Source organism: Urocitellus parryii, chromosome 1 (genome assembly GCF_045843805.1).
Source record: "Urocitellus parryii isolate mUroPar1 chromosome 1, mUroPar1.hap1, whole genome shotgun sequence".
NCBI lineage: Eukaryota > Metazoa > Chordata > Mammalia > Rodentia > Sciuridae > Urocitellus > Urocitellus parryii.
In genome coordinates, this window is record NC_135531.1 from 32,168,255 (window position 1) to 32,183,155 (window position 14,901).

Here is a 14,901-nt window from a genome sequence, read left to right on the forward strand (position 1 = left end):
ATTGAATAATTTGTCACAAAAAAAAATATTTAAAATAAAGATCAGTTTTGTATAGGATTATTGACATGACATGTTTGAAATATAATACTCTATATTACTAGCTTTTAGAATGTACACTAGATAGTTTCAGAGTAAAACATGGCCTAACTGAATAAATAATAACAGCATTGTATTCATGGTCTTTATCTTTGCTAATCTTTATTCTACATATCGTTATTGTCATGGTTATTCTTTATTTTTAAAGAACATTCCTATTCCCAGACATATACTAACACTGAAGGTAAGGTCTTCTGTTATTCATGTCAGCAGCACACTTACCAAAATTGAAACAAAACAAAGAAGTTTAGCATGGAAACTGGTGAAAGTATGATAGACAGATTGGTGAAGTATCCCATATTTTAAATGTAATAAGACTATTCCACAAATCCAGAAGTCAAATGTTTTCTCTGACAGTGGAAGCTAAGCCACAATCAAGGGCAGGGGGAGAAAAAAAAGTTCAGTGGATTAGATAAAGGGAAATAAAGGGAAGGGAGAGGAGATAAGAAAAGGAAAGACAGTGGAATGAATATGACATAACTTTCCTACTTACATATGTGAATACATCACAGTGAATCTCACCATTATGTATAAGGACAAGAAATTAATGAAAAAGTAAAAATAAAAATAACGATGGGTAAATGGCAGAAAGATAAACGAAGGGAAGGGCAAAAGTGTGGGGAAAGGGAAGAGGAAGTAGAGCTAGTGGGGTCAAAATTAGGATAAGATATAGTCTGTGCTTGTATAATTATATGAAAGTGTACTCAAATGTCATGTGTAATTAAAAAGGAAACAACAACTAGGATTCCATATCTAGTAAAATCACTCCTGTTACCCAACTTTTCGTAATTACAAACATTGTAGACAAAGATTTATCCCAGCCTTTGTGCACAACACCCACTATTTCTCCTAACTGTAATATACTAATAGAGGTCTGGACTTGCATTCAACTTCTGGTTTATCACAGTGATAATGAAACACAGCTGACTGAGCTCTGATTTTCTTTTCCTTATGTCCCCAGGAAATGTAAGAGTGAGTTGAACAGGGCTGTGGGGCACACTGGGTTTAGAGAATGCAAGGAATAAGGAACTTGGTCAGTTAGTTCAAAAGCTATTCTCACAGCAACAGAATATTTGGTGATATACTCCAAAAAGAGGAAAATAATTTCCTGCATAGGTATTTCACCTGCTCTGAACTTTAAATATTGCAATTTCACTGATATAAATTGATCTTGACTCTCCCTCAAAACTATACTAAAGGTTCTCAACTTTTCCATTTATTATAATTAAAGGCTGATTTGACATTGAAGTTCTCAGTTCTGTGATGGTTTTTTTTACTCTCCTGTACTGTCTTGCATTGCATTTAGATGCTACCATTTTAGTTACAATTAAGGACAATTATATTATGAAATATCTAACATCTTCTATTCACATATGCAAACTAAAAAAAATGGGAAACAATGCAAATAAGTATAATTCTATCAAGACTGTTATTCATATGTTAACTTTTAAAAAATATATTTTAAATGATCACTATCAAATAATTGTTATGATGGTGTTAGTATATGTGTGTGGGTGTTTGTATGTGTGAGTGTGTATTCACATAAGTCGGCTTTGTACCTTAAACTCTATTTTTTAATTTAATAAAAAACACATTCATGTTCATGGATATGCCTGACTACATAATTCCTAGCAGGAAAAAATACCTGTTTATTTTAGAGTTATCTAGAGATCCATGTACCTTCATGCCAAGTGTTCAATTTTAATTAGTAAACAATTAATTAACCTATTAAAATTATTAAATGAAAAATGTATAAAAACTAGTCTTTATTGAAAAACTTGTTATTCAAAGAAAATTTGTACTTGCTAATTAGCTTTTCATTCAATTAGCAGCTAATTTTTCTAAAACAGAAAGTATTAAAATTTTTTTAACTCTTAATTGGTACATTGGTAGTTAGTGATATTTATGCCTCCATGTTTATCATGTTAATTTTCTATACTTATAAAAGTTGAGATAATTGTACAAGGAACATCCATTTACTTTTCAACTAGATTACAAAAGTAAAACCTTACCATTTTTGTACATTGCCTTTCTCATCTATTGTCACTCTAGCCCATCTGAGAAAGCATGACATTCCATCTCTTAATATTCTATCACTACTTCTTAAGAGCTGTCTCCTACAAGTATACAACAGTGACATCATTGTCAAGTGGACACAATGAAAATAAGCATCTCATTATTCTATCAGAATTTAAATTTTCTCAGTAATTTTTAGATTTTGTTCCAGAAATATTTTTATTGAGTTTGATTTACAAACCAGGATCTAAACAAACAACAAAAATTAGTTACATTGAATAACTTTTAGTTTTGGGTTTTTACTCTCCAATGCATTGATTTCTTGGTCATGTTTACATTTTCATAATTTCAACGTTGAAAGGTTTCACACTAGTGCTCAAGTATAGTGTTCCACATTCTCAATTTCTCGTATTGTTTCCACACACTTGGCTTGATTCTATATCACTCTATTTTCTGTAAACTGAAAGTGAAGATGCCTACATTCTTGATTAGCTTGTAATGTTTTTTCAAGAATATACAGGATATGAGGTTAAACAATTTTGAACACCTAGTGTTCTTTGTCAAATTCAAATCTAATGATATCCTCAGAGGAAATGAAAAATGATATTTCTTCAGCTGAAGACATTATCATAGGTTTTATAAAAGAAAAAAAAAACTTTCTAAGGGCCCTTTATTAGCTTAGTTTTAGAATCACATTTTATGGGGGTATACTAGAAAAAAGGCTAGCATTTATATTTTATATAAATTTGTATTAAAGTCTTTTAAGTTAAAGTTTTATTAAATATCTCTGCTTTGGAAAAACACCTTAGATTAATATCATTACATGTCTTACTTAAACCCAGAAGTCAAAATGTCTTATATATGTTAGGCATGAAATGTTTTGGTACTTGTTCTTGATCAGAACATACAGGTTTGCTTCATTTGCTAAGCAGGTAATATACAATAATTTTCTTTAATGCATGCAGAACAATTCATACAGTTGTTATTTTCATGATGTGCATGTTACTAAGATTGGGTTATATGTGAATTTATACCTATTAAAAACAGTCCTAGAATGACAGATATGTCCCTATTGTACTGCATTCTCATTAAAGTATATTATTAAACATACTTAACTAAAATTTACTAATTATAACAGGTATAAATTCCATTTGTCTTATGAATTTTCATAGCATTAATTATAAGTGAGTGAGTATTTATCCAAGTGTTTTAGAAGCACTTTTATATCCATGTAGGGTGTGTATGTGTGTGTGTGTGTGTGTGTGTGTGTGTGTATGTGTATATGTGTGTACATGGAGATTAGGAATTTTAAAATCTATATTTTAAATAGGCTGTTTTTCTTTATCCTTTTTCCATATGTTTTCTACAAATTAATTCCTGATTTTTAATATTAGTTTTAATTAAATTTTAGATGTTTCATTTGTATCTTTAATTTAGTTGAAAAAAAACTCAAGAAAACAGAATATACTGGGGAATGAGATTGACCAAATTATGTTATGTGCTGATATGAATAAGGTATAATAATCCCCACTGTGATGTATAATTATATGCACTAATAAAAAGTTTTCAAATTAAAAAAAATGTTAGTAGATGTTCTGTGTTATTTTATATTATATTTATTATATAATGCCATTATATTCAAATATTCAACTTCAATGATGAAGTTTATTAATATTTATGTTAGGTAAAGCTTAAAGTTTTACTTCTTGAAAATCATGACACTTTGGCTCTACTTCTGCTCATTAAGAGACATGCAGAACCATCCATGCTCCTAATACACTATGATAAATGTTGCATACAAATTGAACTATATTTTGTTTCTGGTTGCCAGAACTCTTTTTAGCTCTGGTAAAGTGGATATTGTTTTTGTCAGTGACCTCTTAATTACCCTCGACTATATGATCTATATAGTTCCACTATGATTCCACCAATGCCAAGTTCAATGGCCCAGTCAATACAAGAACAGGAATCTTGTCATCAATGGGAAACTCACTTTCACTTTCCAGGAGCAAGATCCTGCATACATCACATGGTATGGTACTTGTGCTTAAAAAATTTTGGAGTCCACTGGTATCTTCACTACCATGGAGAAGACAGCCATTCACTTCCAAGATGAAGACAAATCATCATCATCTCTGCATCTTTTGTTGAGAATCACTTATTTGTGATGGGTGTGAATTCTAAGTAAGGCAACTATTTCAAGAACATCAACAATGGCTACTGTACTATCAACTGCTTAAGCTCCATGGCAATAGTCACCCATGACAACTTGGGCACCAAAGAGGGACTCATGACCATAGTTCCTCCCATTGCAGAGATCCATAAGACAGTGAATGGCCCCTCTGCGAAACTGTGGTGCAACACCATGGGGCTACAAACAATATCATTTCTGAATCCATTGGTGCTGCTTAAGACCATAGATAATTCATCCTTGAGCCAAATGGAAAGCTCACTGGCACTGCTTTCTTTGGACCCACCCCAATGTGTCATTTATGGGCATGCCCAGTAATCTATATAAAGGTGCCAAATATGATGACCATACGAAGTCACTTAAGCACATCAGCAAGATCCCTAAAATTCATTCTAGGTTACACAAGGGACAAGGTTGTCTACCGCAACTTTGACAGTGACTCTTTGTTACATCATCAATGCTGGGTCTCTCATTGCCCTCAATGACCACTATATCAGCTTCATTTAATGATGTGACAATGATTTTTTACAACAGCAATAGGGTGGTATACTCTACATTCCACATGGCTTCCAGGAAGTATGAACCCCAAGAATTCCAGCCATATCAAGAGCATTGAGAGGAAGAGAGAAGAGCTCAGCTGCCAGGTGTTCCTGATCTAAGTCAGCCTCACTGCACATAAACTCTTTCCCCCTCACAGTTTCAGATCCCCTAAAGAAGGGAATTACTTGGTCATGTTTCATCAATAAAGTCCTCTGAATCTAGCTTAAAAACAACAAAAAAAAGAGAGCAACATATTTTGGGGTTATTTAACTAAAAACCCACTTTATTCTTATAAGCATGAAATTTGTAAGAATATTTTTCATCCTGAAATTTAATTTGATGCAAGAAAGTGACAGATTTACAGATTTGTCAATGTAATAGTTCTTGGACTCATGTATTGTACAATTACAAATTGTATGTATGTTTTATTTATGTGTTCTGTTTATCATGTTTCGTTCATAAAAAAAAAAGAAAATACAAAAACAAAAGTACTCTAGTAAGTGCTGATAATCCAAAACCCTGCATTCTGTTATTAAGCCTTTTTAAAATTATGTTTTGTACTTTTATCAATGTATTTCAATTGTTTATTTTCAATAATCTTATTAATATTTTTTTTTTAAATTGAATCCCAATTTTCATGTATATTTACAATGGATATTTTTAAATACAGGATACACTTTTTTTTCCATTTTCAATCCTGATACTAATTTGTATCAAACAGAATAGAGGAAATACAACTACAGAGAAAAAGAGACAAAGAAAATCTAGTTGTTAGGCAAATTCCACAACTTAAATGTTATTTACAGAGATGGTAAATAAATTATGTGCATTTATGACTTACTTTTATTTGATATGCTTTCATCTTGATGTTATAGCAACACAGAGTGAAACTTACTCTTGATTCTGTTTATTCATCTGCATTTTAACTCATTTGCCTGTGATTGATCAGAAATTCATTATAGCCAAGATACATCATTTGGAACAAAATTGGCTACTTTAGACCATGTGAATTTGTAGAATTCTCACAAACATTAGCAGGCCACAAACATAGTTACAGTTATCTGTGTTGAAAAGTTGCTGAATTTTTAAAACCTTTGCTTTTTCTCCCAGGTGTTAGACTAGTATTCACAGTTTAAAAACATAAAATGTGTGTTCCTTCCTACCTCTTCACCTTAGGGGGGGCTATTACTCTCCTGTGGATCAATGCCAGTGCCAGACCAAATAAATGATGTTGACTGTCTGATTCATTTCCCACGATACTAGAACTACAATGCCGTATTTGGGTTGGAAACTCATAAATCTTTGAAGTTGAGTGTAGTGAGATTCCTAAGTGCACACTGTTCTGATAGCATTAAAGATGAGATTTGAAACTCTTCTGCTGAAACTCCGTACTTTATCTGTAGCTGATACTATTGTAAATGACAGGCTAGTGGTGATCTAATCAATAATTTAAGTTTTCTATCCTGGACCAAAATATCCACCCGGGAAGAAATTCCTAAAGTAATATATTTGATGTCTGGATAGAACAGATTTGGCATTTCAAAGTTCTTGGTTCCCCTCAATTGAAGTGTTTTATTTGCACACTATCCCACCATTCATTCATTATTTAAAGATATCTACTGTCTTTCAGTACTGTTTTTCCATTATTTATTTTCACCAAGGAAGGGATAATTAATTTAGCCTTCTTTGTTCCAGGTTGTGATTGAATGAAAATATTTCATGGGATGCTACAATATATCATGGTTTTGGCATCCTATAAATTTCTCACTTGACAATACTGTTAAAATTGTGGCTGCACAGTTAATCATTAATTATTTTGTCCAATGTATTAGTATTTTATCAACTAACATTCATTCATTTATTATTTATATGTTATCTATTTCCAAACATACTTGACAGGTGAATTATTAACCCAGAATTACAAACTGTAAAGTCCCAAGTAAGAATAAATGAAATATTCAATAAAAGTACATGGATAAAATAGCAAAACCTATCTCTGCCATAAAATAAGCCAAAATAATTAAAAATATTTTAATATTAAGAAGAGTGTCACAGTAGATTGGGTAGAGAGAGGTGATGGGAGGGGAGGGGAGTGGAGGATAGGAAGAGCAGCAGAATACAGCAGACACTAGTATTGCTGTATGTATATACGTGGCTGTATAACCAACGTGATCCTGCAATCTGTACACGTGGAAAAATGAGAATTCATACACCATTTGAATCAAATGTATGATATGTCAAGATCATTGTATTGTCTTGAGCAACTAATAAAAAAAGAAGAGTTTCTAAGATAATAGTTTTTCAACCAGAGCAAAAAATAACTGAATTGCATAAGACTATCAGACATTTATTTGTATTTATATTGTTATTATAATTTGTATTATGTATTTTTCAGTTTATGATAACTATTTTTCCTAAGACTAAAAGTTGCAATGTGGTATGTTAGCTAATGGAAAATTTATAAAGAAGAAAACACATTTGTAAAGGTGAAACATCATTTATTCAACTATAACTTACATATGCAAAAATAACTTATATACTGAGAAAAATAAAATTTAATTATGTCTTAGACAAGTTGTAAATATATGCCTAAAAACACATTAATGTTTTGGAAATACATAATCTTAATTTGTTTTAGAAAATATTTTTGTTCTACCTAATGGATCAGGTTTTACTGATAGATACATAATTTTATTTGAAAATGAATTAGAAAAATGTCTTTTAATAAAACAGGTTACATATTTCTATTTTTAAAACTTTTTAGTTATACATAATATGTATGCAGGAAAGTATTAAAGTATTTTGTTCAATTAATTTTAGTGCATTGCACAAACCTACATGATGGACATTCTGAGACAAAAATGTGCACTGCTGGCATATAAATATCCCCTTCCAATCACTCTGGACTACCATGAGTGATGCTTATCCTGACTAACCTGCAAGGGAAGTTGTGCTTGCCTTTGTGATTTGTGTCTCAACATGGAATTAAATAGATTCTGACTACTTTTGCTCAACATTAATGTTGTGAAGTTCCACCGTGTTGAGGCATGCTAGGTACATCACTCATTTTCTCCTCTGATGATACAATGTAATATGTATTTATTAGTTTATATGTTTATGTTGTAGGCATCTGTTAAGAAAATTAATTTGTAACTATTGTCTCATTTCCTTTTATTTTCAGAAAGTCCATTTTTTTCTGAAAAAGAGTACAAAAATTTCCTTGTGGAATGGCTTCCTTAAAAAACACATTCAGTTTCTTCAGTAGATATTTTAATATTTATATCATTTATTTATTTATTTAAGTTTTTATTGTTGAATTTTGTTGTCTATTTCATTTAATTATCAAATTTATTGTCATAAAGTTGTTCATCTCATTTCCTTACTGTCATTTTAATATAGGTACAATATTTAGTGATGCAACTTCTCTTTTTCCTGCTATTTTGATAACTTCTGTCTTCTATTAACCAAATTGATCTGCCTCAGGATTTACCTTCTTATTTTGCCTTTAACAGAGAACCAGATTATAATTTATTTATTGCTTATTCTTTGTTCTATTTGTTTGATGCTTCCACCAATATTTATTATTTCCTTTATTCTCTGTACTTTGGGTTTCATTTGCTCTTTTACTTATAGATTTGTTAGTGGAAGCTGGGAGATTTTCTTTTTTGTCGCAAGTGTTCAGTAGTAAAAAAGTTACATCCAAGAAATTTTAATATGCTCATTTGCACTTTAATTAAACTCAGAATACTTTCTAATTTATCTTTTATTTTCTTTTTTTCATGCATGGGTAGTTTGAAATTGTAACATTTTCCCCCAGTCATTCATGGATTTTTCCAGACAAGTTTGTGGTATTGATTTCTAATAATATTATTTGATGATCAGAGAAAATAATTATATGTTTTGAATTTTTTAACATCTATCGAGTCTTGTGAGGTAATCCACAAAATGCTCTATTTTGATAAATCTCATGCATATTTGAAAAAATATTGATATTTTTGGAGTATTTTATAAAACTTAATGAAGTAAAAGAGTGTTGATAGTTTCCATTCATTTATATACTTAATTTCTAGTTTATAATTATATTATGTATTGAGGTAGGGCGTTGAAATTTTATAGCATAATAGCGGATCTGTCTGGTTCTCTTAGAATTTTCACCATTGTAAAAAATATTTTGAAGGTTTAAAATTTGTGGGAATTATGATTTCTATGTTTTTGTTGAATTGAGCACTTTGTTATGACTAGCCCTCTTTATCCATGTTCATGTTCTATGTCTTGAAATCAATTTTTTCCTCATTTTTCTGTCCTCTTTTGGCTCTTTTGAAATATTGTGTATCTTTTTACTTTTCATCATATCTATTGTTATATTTAATGTGAAATTCTTGTAAGAGCAAATAGTCAGGTCCTGATGCAATCTATTCAATTATCCTCTTGTCCTGAACTTGAAGTTAGAACTATACGACTTTTCTTCCTGTACTTTACACTACACATGTCTATTAGAATGAAGGAGGAAAAAATCGTGGATTATTAATCCCCAATTATCTCTTCAAGCAATACTGCCTTTGCTTGTTATTTTCTATCAACAATCTCATATTCTTTTAGGCAGGTTCCTTCAAATACCTTTCTTTCTCTGGTTATTTCATCAAGTGCAAGCACATGGTCCACTCACAACTTAAGGCTAGGAATTATTTAGAGAACTTTATTATAGCTACCAAAAATATCAACATTTTTTTCAAATATACATGGGATTTACCAAAGCAGAGCATTTTATGGGTTACCTTACAAGACTTGATTGATGTTAAAAAATTCAATATACATGGGACTGTATATTCCCATGACTTTCTATATATTTTATTCATCAGCTTTGTGGGGCATCTCTTCATTACTCAATATGTCCTCATTTTCCTAATTGGAGTTAAGCAACTGATTTTTAGTTGATTTTTGCTGCTCCCCTCCCCTGACTCAGGCAATGGCAAGGCCCTACTGAGGTGGATGGCACAAGGTGTCCATCCTCTGGAGGAGCACAGTATGTTTCTGGGAATGGGCTGGTTTGATTTTGTATGCCTTTAATAAGTATAGTTGCGATTTCTCATATGACCATTAAGTATGAAGGAAAAAACATGACTTTCCCAATTAATGCAGCTACTTCTAAAGAATAGATCTGTTTGTTCTAAATGCAATGATTCAGCTGTGGAGCATAAATTGTTAATGTTTAATGAAAAACTCCCTGTATTCCTGTCAAGGAAGTTTTTGAGAAATTAAATTAAAATCTAGAGAAGAAGAATTAACGTTAAGAAGACAGATTAGTGCTTAGTACTGGGCAACTTGTTCTTGTTCCTGTGCACAATGATTTGTGCTCTTGTTTGATTAAAATTAATAACAAGTTAACCACTTGCCATAACTGTGGCACCAGCTCCAGTCAGTAAGTCAAGAAAGAATAGTCAAGGTATAGGCCAATAGTTTGGGACATTTCTAACTATAATTAAAGTTAACTAAGCAGAAACAGCTCAAAGCAAAAGGCGAACTGAAAGGAAAAATGGTTGCTTATGCATAAGCCAAGATACATTCTTCTATTCTAATTTTAGCTATGTTATACTTTGTTTCTTTGAATAATGATTCCTCTTTTGTAACCACAAAGTACTGTGAGCCTGCCAAAATGAAAAGTATATATGATTAACTTCACAAGTAAAGATTGGGATTCAGCACCTTCACTTTTGTGTCTGTGTTGTTTCTCCACCCCCTTTCACCAACTCCTCAACCTCCGTTCGTCTCCTGAGACCTCCTGTTGGAGCTGGTCTCCAACAGATTGTACCATATCTATATGATAATAAAATAGTATATTGTTTAGTATTAACCAAAAAATGGATAAATAATAAATTCAATAGTTAATACAGTAGTTAGCTGGTTAATCTGAAGGATAATAGAAAATTAAATAAAATAATATGATTTTTAACAAAAGCAAAACATTTGACTACTGAGAGTGTAGATATAAATATAGACATTCCAGTTTTCAAAAAATATAGATATTCCAGTTTTCAACAACAAAAGAAAAAAAATGTAGGCCATGTCAGGAAACAAAAGAGTATAACTCAAACAAAAGATACAAGGAAAATGAGAGAGAGAGAGAGAGAGAGAGAGAGAGAGAGAGAGAGAGAGATTTCTTGTGCAGAAGCTCAAATATTAGACTTTGTAGTTAAACATTTCAATGTAACAACTATAAATATGTAATAGCAATGCATATACTAATATAAGTATATAAAATACTTGAATAACATCATCAGCATTCTTGATTAAATATATGTGCATAGAACTTTGACATAAACTAAAACAAAAACATTTGTTATAAAGTATTCATTGGATGGTAGTAAATATTGAAGAAATTGTAGGCCACAAACTCAAAGAATCCATTAAAGAATAATGTGTTGCAATTATTTGTTATGTCTCTTTTGTCTTATTCAATCTGAAAAAATTTCTAAGACTCTATTTCACTTTCACAATTTGATGATTTTCAATATCCTGGCAAATTTTGGTTTATCTGATATTAATAATTGAACTTTGATCATGCATTTATTTTTTCAAGAATGTTAACTTCATTTTTTCAAGTGATACACAATTTTCATATAGTACATTAGTGGCGAGGTACTTTTGACCATGAGTGAAATCAGTCAAGTTTCTCCCTTGTAAATTAACTTATAAGTTTTAAGTAAAGCATTATTTGTGAGCAGTTATTTTGAGTGTATAAAGCATTTACTTTCCATGAGAATTTGATTCACAGTTTATGTATTCATATTTTGTGCCACAATCACATTTCGGATAGTTGGTATATGGTGATTTTCTAGTTTTAATATTTACACTATACTTTTATTTTTGCATTTATAGTGTCAGATAGCCTTCTTTTTTAACCAGTTTGTAGTATATCCATTTGCATATTGTATAAATATAAACATTGTTTAGCTATAATTCCAAGGAGCCCTGATTCCTTTTTCTGGAGAATGGAATGAGTGTCTGTGATGTTGTTCTTATGTTCTTGTCTATCACTAGGTCAAAGAAGAGAACTGAGACACAGACACATAAACATGCACACACACAGGGCACACAAATACCTATACACATGTTTACATTTATAGTTATTTACATACCTCTTTTTCTGTGTAACCATTTAATTTGTCATGCATTGAAATCCATGAGTTTTCAATGATATTTTGACCTTGAGTTCCACCTCAAATCCAATAGAGTGAATATGATCTAGCTGCTGCTGCTTCTTTCTCTGTTTTTTTTTTTTTTTTTTTTTTTTTTTTTTTAGTGCCAGGGATTGAACCTGGGGATGCTTACCTAGCTACATCCTCAGTCCAAAAAGAGTTACAGATGCAGCTGTAAATGCCTTCTGAGTTCAATTCTTAGTATTACAAAATAAATAAATAAATAAATAAAAATGAAACTTCATTTATTTCCCAAGTATGAGCTTTTCACATTTGATTAGTCAGGTAATTACCACTTGCTTGATTCAATTATTTTTGGTCATGCTTGCGATTGAACCCAGGTCTTTATACATGCTAGGCAAGTGTTCTACCACTGGTTACACTCTTATGCTTATTAACTATGATCATACAACTTAATATGCTTGCCCAAACTTTCTTTTTATCTATGTATGCTTTGTGTTATAGTTTGAATCTGAAATAGTCTCCAAAAATCTCAAGTGTTAAAATCTTAGTTCCTGTGACAAGTATATAACTGTGTTGAAAAGTTCAGCATCTGGAAGATCATCAGATCACATGGACTCTAATCTCATCAATGAATTAATCTAATGGTGTCTTCATAATTTTATGAGCTATGAGCAGGTGGTGGGGGCTAAGTGTGTCCTTGAAGGCTAGGTCATGTCTCTGGCTGTTCTTGATCTCTCTGGATCCTGGCCACCATGAAGTGAACAATTTTTCTCTGCCATACATTCTGCCATGATGTTATGACTTACAACAAGCTCAAAGTGACAGGGTGAAGTGACCATAGACTGAAACTTCTGAAACCATGGGCCCAAATAAATTCTTTCTCCAAGTCCCATCTGTTTTCTCTTGTATATGGAGGCTAGACACACAATAGGAAATAAAAACGGGATCTCAAGTCAATAGAATAAACACAACAAGGATAGAATAAAGAGTTCAGTAGGGAGAAAGAAGAGGTGGCTAAAGGAAGATACTGGAAAATAAAATCTATCAAATTATCTTATATGCATATATAAATATGTCACAATGAAACCCCCTATTTGGTATAATCAATATGTACCAATAAAAATTTTCAAAAGCAAATTAAAATAAAATAAATCCTTCATTTTTTAATTTGACTTTCACAGATTTTTGTTTTGTTTTGTTTTGTTTTTTTTTGGTCACAGAAATGAAAAGTGACTACCACACTTGGTTACTGAAATAGTAGCAACATATCATATTTGTTTTGAAAATTATTCTTTTAAAAAGACTGTGATCGAATATCCTAAACATTAGTATAATTATTTGAAGCTTATTATTCTCTAAGAGCCTGATTTATGTGAACATTTTTAACTACATTGATAGAATAATGTCATATTGTGAATTATTATTTTATCTTCCCTGTTCTCACTGCATGACACCATCATATATAGCTTTTTATGATGTGGTTCAAATTAGATCTGAGTTATAACTTCAAAGTTCTCAGCTGAAATGATAAAAGAAGGGGGTGTAAGAGTTAATTTTTACCTAAATTAATGGTATAGAGTGCCAACTATTCAACAACACTTAAGAATGTACAAATCTTTATGTTTAATATATGTGTGAGATCTATAGTTGAATATGTAAATTCTGCCCCAAATTAATAATGTGATGGAAAAGCAACAAACATCAAAGACATTTTTAAAAGTGTAAATAATAAGCAATAAAATAACATTAAACACCAGCTCCTTATTCACTTTATCACTTCAAAAATAATATCCTTCATTTTTAAGACTTTTGGAATATTTAGTACTACTCTCTTTGATCTTTTTCTCACAATATTTATTTTTTCAACCTTTCATAGAAGGAAGGTTTTTCCCAATACTAATTAAAATCTGACTAGTATTAAAGCATGCTTAGAAAATGTATCTGAGGCAAATCATAAAGTAATACTCATGATTTTAAAATTGTAATTGATGTAAAATTTTGCTAATGTCCATGTGTATGGGCTTGAAATTTTCATAAATCATGAATAAAGAAGATTTGGAGAACACGGGACAGAATTTATCAAGATAAAACTCAAAGTATGTGTGTGTTGGTCTTTTCTTCATGAGTGTGTTATGGGCCAAAGTCTATCTTACATCCTCAGAAAGTTGATGTACTTCATCCTTCTTTATAAATTATACTCATGTTACCTATACTCACAGGAACTTATATATGAAAAAACATAATTAAAATGATAAATACAACATTATAATTAGATTACTTGACTTACTTAGTGATAAATATATTATAGGTAACAAATATGTAGTGTCAATACTAGTGTATATGTTTATTTGCCTTCTTTAACTGAAGGCAGTGAAAATGTGCTCAGAAAATTCAACTTGTTGATATGGTAGAGAGGTGTAAAAAGTATGGCAAATTATAGTCAAAATGTTATTTGGACAGAGTAAAATAAAAATAAAGCAAATTACTTGGTATTTCACAGTTAATTCACATTTCCATTAATCAGCTAGTATACTTAGTATCCTTCCCCCGGATGGGATTCTCACGTGTCTGTCCAAGGGTCGGTGACATGCCCCTTAACTCAATGCCAGGACCAGAGCAGAGAGACAGCTGGGAAATCATTACTGGGACACAAAGTTTGGCTGGCACTGTGTGCATCTGCTGGGTTTCATGGGGCTGTGCACTTGTGAAGACATATAGCCTGCATCTCAGTACCATATTTCCATACACAGAAAGAGAGAAAATTTATCTATTGGTTCTAATTTTCTCTTGGTGAAAAGGTAACTCCCACATGTAATAAATCACTAGGATCCCTGTGTGGTGGGTGGATCTGTCTATATGTTAACCACTGTTTGGCGGTTCTGCAAATAGAAACCCAAT

General features: G+C 31.4%; 1 non-coding gene across 1 annotated transcript; it reads left to right on the forward strand.

Annotated features, from left to right (window-relative positions):
* The first annotated feature begins 292 nt into the window (after positions 1 to 292).
* On the forward strand, positions 293 to 401 carry LOC113186246 (U6 spliceosomal RNA). Its single transcript, XR_003301252.1, has one exon. It is a non-coding gene; the product is annotated as a U6 spliceosomal RNA (small nuclear RNA).
* The last annotated feature ends 14,500 nt before the right edge of the window (positions 402 to 14,901 follow it).